Below are 6,000 nucleotides of genomic sequence, written 5' to 3'. Positions count from 1 at the left end.
CCCGGCCCCGCGCCTGCGCTCGGCCGACGCCGCTGCTGCGCAGGCCCGGCAGCGCTGGGGGTGGCGGGCGCCCTCTAGCAGGGGTGGCGGGAGGCGCGCGCGGAAAGCTCGGGCTCGCCCCGTGAGGGGCGGGAACGGCCGCGCGGAGCGGCACCGCGCACCGCGGCGACGAGAGGCCTGCTGCTAGAAGGGTCCTCACCCCGCGGGTCCGGGCACTGGTAGAGGCTCCCCAGGGAAGCCGTCACAGCACCAAGCCTGACCAAACAAGCGTTTGGACAACGCGTGTCACGAGGACGGATTCTTGAGGATGTCCTTTACAGGGCTAAGAGTTGGACTCGATGATCCTTCTGTCCCTTACAACTCAGAATATTCTGTGATTCTGTGAAGTGGCTTCACAACCAAGTCTTATTCCAGCCAAGTAGAGTAAGGTCCTTGAAAGCAAGGTCCTTGATGATGACTAGTCCTGCAGGGAATTTTGCTGATAAACCATAGTCTGCCCTCCTAACAACATTGTCCCACAGGATTTTAGTTCCAGTGGCATGCTCCTAACAAAGATGCGTCTTATCTTAAGGCAAAGTGTCTGGAGAAACTGATTAATTCAGGTCTTCACCTTCTTCAGTGATGGTTCAATCTGTAGGCCATTCCTTGACTCAATACAGAGTATTGGCCAGCAGGGGTGATGCCAATTATTGGTCCAGAACACAGGGCCACTCAAGTGCCACCTGTGGCCAATCTGTACCTGGCTTGTTTTCCGTGTGTGTATATACATATATATGGATAGACAGACAGACAGATAGATAGATTAGATTAGATAGATAGATAGATAGATAGATAGTCTCTGTTGCAGTGTCAGCACCAATGGACTCTTTGTCGAACTCTCCAGAGTTCCTGTTCTACCTTAATAGGGTAATTCCTTGCCCAAGATAGCAGTTATGTTTTCATTATCAACTAAAACTAGAGGGCCAGGTCTAAGCAGTAATGTGAGGGGCTGCAGCTCATTTCCCAATGCAAACATGTGGTAAGTGCTCTATCCCAACCTGACCTGTGGTTTTGTCAGCACAAAGTTCTATCCAAACCAGAAAAAGTAAGATGGTGATATTGTCAGATGAGTGTTCAAGGAGCTCCCCTCCCTTATGGAAACTCTGTTAGTTCTGCTGTGAAAAATCTCGCCTTCTTTCACATTGACACTAACGGGTTTTGCACTTTGTTCTGTATGTTATTGGGTAAGGCATAGAGCAGAACTTCCAAGTCATCCCTCAGAACCTGATGAATTCACTAACTTGTATAAAATTTATGCTGATTAAAGACTTCCATGAAAGAAAATGGTTAGGAAAAATGTCATTCAGAAGTTTACAAAGCTACAGAATTTAATCTAGCTTTACTACAGATATTTTCATGGAGGATGAGCAGTATCATTCTGAAATGGTATTACAATTATTGGTAAATGGCTGTACCTTTATTCCATCCGTTTTGTAGCTCCACGGTGAGTTTAGAAGTTCCTTTCTTTCTAGCAATGTTCTCCCAAAGTTCCAGTGTATGCCAAGTTGGTAAGTTGTCAATAAAGAGAAAACTCCTGTATCTTTCACAGGACAAATTTCTTTAAAAGTCCCAAGACTCTTAGATCTGGATCTCTTTCTTTTGATAAGAGGAGCATGTGTACTTTCATTTTAAACATTAATAACATGCTGTAGTGATGCAGATAGGTAAAACTTTACAGAAGGAAGCCTTATGAAATCATGGCTCATTCCTGTTACTTTGGCTAAGTAGAAAAGACCGCTGGGAGCAACTCAACTGAATAAAGAGATAGAAAAACAAGTTGTATAACCATTGTGCGTTAACATTGTTGTGTATGGTGGTTGGTTGGATAATGTTTGTTGTATTTTAAAAGTATGTAACTGATAAAAGGCTAACTGCTTAAAAATACCCGGGTTTTGCAATAAAGGAGTTTTCTTTTGCACCTGCCTGGGGACACTGCATTGCTGTTTTGTGACACTATAGGACTACATTTGAAGAACACTTCTTTAATTCTCTTTTTACTTAATATAAGTAAGCAGTCTGCATTATGATCTGTTAAAATAAAAAAAAACCACAAAAAAACCAGGGACATGATTACAGTACATTCTGCAGTGTGTACTACAATCTATAAGGATGTACACCAGGACAGACCAGATAAATGTCACATGAGCAGAGCTGAAGCTTTTCATTCCATAGCAGATAGACATACACCTTTCACAGGGGCAGATACTAAGCTATGACGGAAGCAGTCTCAGGTTCACTTCTACATTTCACAAAGAAGTTCCTGTCTTCCATATTTTCAAAGCTATATAGTTCTCCCATATGTGCTGCTATAGTAGATATGAAGCAACTGTTGCAGTTCTTCAGCAATCTGAATCCATGACAGAAATATCAAACCCATCCTCAGGTTTTCAACCACTTTCCACATAAATTTGAGTGAAATGCACAATCTTAATGTAAAGGCACACTCCAACATAGGTACAGTTATACAGAAAAACACTTTGAACTGTACCTATGTTCAGTAGGTACATGATTATATGATCAGGATTGAGATTACATTTCGAGATTTTTCTACACAGAGAAATCCATAATGGACTACTAAATGTGGAGACAATGTCCTTTTTTCTGGAAGTCTCTGATCTGCAGTTAGTGAAGTCTTTGAAAATAGTGTCTTTGCAATAGTGTCATTTACAGTTCTCTAATCTTATCTCTTCCCTAGGTATTGGCTGCAAAGGACCGGACACTAGGTTAGGTAAGACTTTTTGTCCCAGTACAGTCATTCTTTTGTTCTCCTTCTGTAATGGAGGCAGAGAGAAAGGGACATTATTTTGAAAGCCATAAATACACAGTGAGTCCTGTATAATAAAACAAGAATTCCTTGCATATTTTCAACAGGGCTCATGGAAGATCAAAATAGTTTTCTGGATTGCTGATTTTTTAATAGTTTAAAAAAGCAGTTCTTCTCATCATCTACATGAGTGTAAGGTTAAAGAACCATCACAACAAACCTCCCTGGAAGGGTATGAAGAACTAAAGACACATCTTAGCTAGACTAGTTTACTAGTTATATTTTATGTCTTGGTTTTACAGAATTTTAGAAGAAACACTCTGGAATGAGTTGCTTCCCCTTATAGGCTTAACCAACTCTTTTCCACCTACGAGGAACGAATACAACTAGAAGTAAGCGAAAAAATTATAATTTACTAACAATCAGAACAGCAACAGGCAAGGAATAACAGTAAACAATTGCTGGATACAATATTGCTACATCTCACAGAGTACCTCCCCACCAAGGTGGCTCCCCCCCAGCCGAGCACGTCTCATGGACAAAGGGAAAGAGTGCCAGTCCTCCCTCTGCTCACTGCTCTGCTTATCTCCCTGATAGCTGGAGCTCCTACTGGCATTCTCGGATCACGGGGCTAGAACTCATGTAAGGACTTCACTTTTCTCTTGCAGGAGATGGTGGGGCAGGCAAGAAATGACAGCTGGGCTAGGGTGGCTTGTGGTCTTCTCTCCTCAGCTACGTGCTGCTGGTAGAATTTGCCCCGAGGCAGACCAAGACCACTAACTGCAGCTTCTCTGAGATGAGAAAAAACCAAATCCCAAAGAGAACCCAAACCTGAAAAGCCTCTGTCCACACAACCTCAGCTCTATAGCAAGAAGCCAAGGGCCAAAAAAGCAGCCAGTGAGAGCTCTGCCTCAGCAAAATGAAGAACCCAGCAAGGCAAAAATCAGGCAAAGAGGCTGAGCTGCCTGCAAAAACCGATTTAAAAAATGCTCACAACCTCCCCAGTTCCATTTCCGGCTGCAGAATCTTAAAGAGACAGTAACAAAATTTGGGCACAGATAGATCTAGAATACAGTAACATTCCGGGTTACCCGTGGCAGAAAATAATGCTAGGGTTTTTTAAAAAGTACAGCCTTTGGCATTAATATAGATTGAATACATGTTAAAGGAGGCGTTTAGCTCAGTTCCTCTTACAGAAAGAGTATCCCTGATCGTGCAGCTTGTTATCTGCATCTCCACATACCTATTCTCCCATATTTCCAGCTTCTAGTTTTATAAGTGTTAATATTAACTTACTTTCAACAGAAATAAAGATTGTATTTTGGTTTTATTTATAGCAACTAAGTTAATTTGTTTTATGTCTAAGCCATCTGAAAATAAATTATAAACTCTAGGTAAAATAACCGTATTCAATTACCAGTAAAATTCTTAATACATGAATTGCATGTACTAATTTTAAGACTTAAAAAAAAAAATCCAAACAATTACCAAAAATAAAACTGATTATTATGTAACTTATTGCCATAATGAGTAGCCAATGAGCTAGTTGACATTTAAAGACCTTTATAAATTAGAAAAGTTAAGAAACAGATTCAGATAAAATGTATACTCTAACACTACTTTAAAGAGGATCTGAAGAAGCAGATGGAGGTATTTTATATATCATATACGTATTTCATACACTACATTGAGAATACACCCTGAAAAACGCATTTTCTTTCTTTATTGTCTCTGCTAAAAGAACTTCTCAAAAGTCTATAGTTGTATTTGGAAGACTGCAAGCAGCAGAAGGGGATATAAAAAGCCAGAGTTGTTTACCACTGTGGTGGAGAACAAAAGATGAAGTGAAGACAGAGTGAATTGTTAGCAAAGTCCTTTTAAAGAGTTGTTTCAGTTTGGTCAGTACTGTCAGGCTACCTTGTAGGATTAAAAAGCCACTAGGGTTATGCTCTAACCAAGAAATCGTGCCTGCATACCTGCAGACACTACCGAGAAGTTTAATAATTCACTTGCTTATGACCTACACATTACCTTCATTACCAGATATTTACTGCAGCCTTTTCGTACAGAAAGTGTAACAAAATCCCATAGGCAAAATGTTAGCACTGGTAAAACTCAGGAAAAAAAAAATCTGGAAAAAGATTATAAAGTTAGCAGCAAATACAGCTAACTTGAAATAATTGATTCAAAGGGAATTCTCCCAAATAATCTTAATATAGGCTAAGTCCTTTTCTGAAATACATGCATAAGCTGAAAATGTAGTCTGATGAGAGAATGCTGCTGGGAGAGAACACACATCACACCTTTTGGTAGGATGGGCGTTTCTAATGTTATTTCTAAGTATTAGATGAACAAAAATAATTGTCAACAGAGTCATAGACATGTTATTACAGTAAGAGATCAACTGAATTTCTTTAAACCTGGTGCAATATTTCATCAAAATTATTTCAAAGTAAGGAATAATATACATGTTCTGTTGAAGATTTGCAGCAACTTTTAATGACACAGTTTCCTACATCCCTGGAATTATGGATTCCATTAGGCTGCATCATCTGACTCTAATTGTATAGTTAACTGCATGCTTCTATTGATCTGGACACCAAGCTTGATCTTATCCCATTCATTAATTCAAATTACTTAAGATATGAAGCCAACAGCATTATTTCACAATAAGTCACTTGGTGTTAATGGTCTGCCTTTTTAACTCTTCTGCCAAAAGCATGTCTCATTAAATCAACCATCAATCAAACAGAAGGCTCAGAAAGTGTTAGTAAACATTAGCAACAACCAACCAGAATAGCTAAGTATTTGAAGATTCCATTTTGAATTCTTGTCCCATTTCAGTCCTGCATGAAATATTCTGGGACTAACATATTCAGGAGGTGCATTACTACAGTAACACCACAGTGAAATTTTAAATCTATATTCTATGTAAGATGGGGAATTAACAGGATAATTATTATGCAGCTGTAACCTAAGGAGTACATTCAGTGGTTAGTTGAACTCATATTCTTGACACCTTAATATTTTTAATATTATATACATGCTTACTTACCTGCCAATATGTGAATCAATTAACTTGGAGCAGCAGATTATTTGCAGTCAACTAGTAATAATAACCTAAATGAGAAAAAGAGGACTGATGTATTTGATACACTGAAATTCAATGAAAAGTGAAGTGTTTAGAAGAGCAAGCT

This window comes from Ammospiza nelsoni, chromosome Z (assembly GCF_027579445.1).
Source record: "Ammospiza nelsoni isolate bAmmNel1 chromosome Z, bAmmNel1.pri, whole genome shotgun sequence".
Taxonomy (NCBI): Eukaryota; Metazoa; Chordata; class Aves; order Passeriformes; family Passerellidae; genus Ammospiza; species Ammospiza nelsoni.
The sequence above is the reverse complement of the archived record's forward strand: the minus strand, read 5'-3'. Positions refer to the sequence as shown.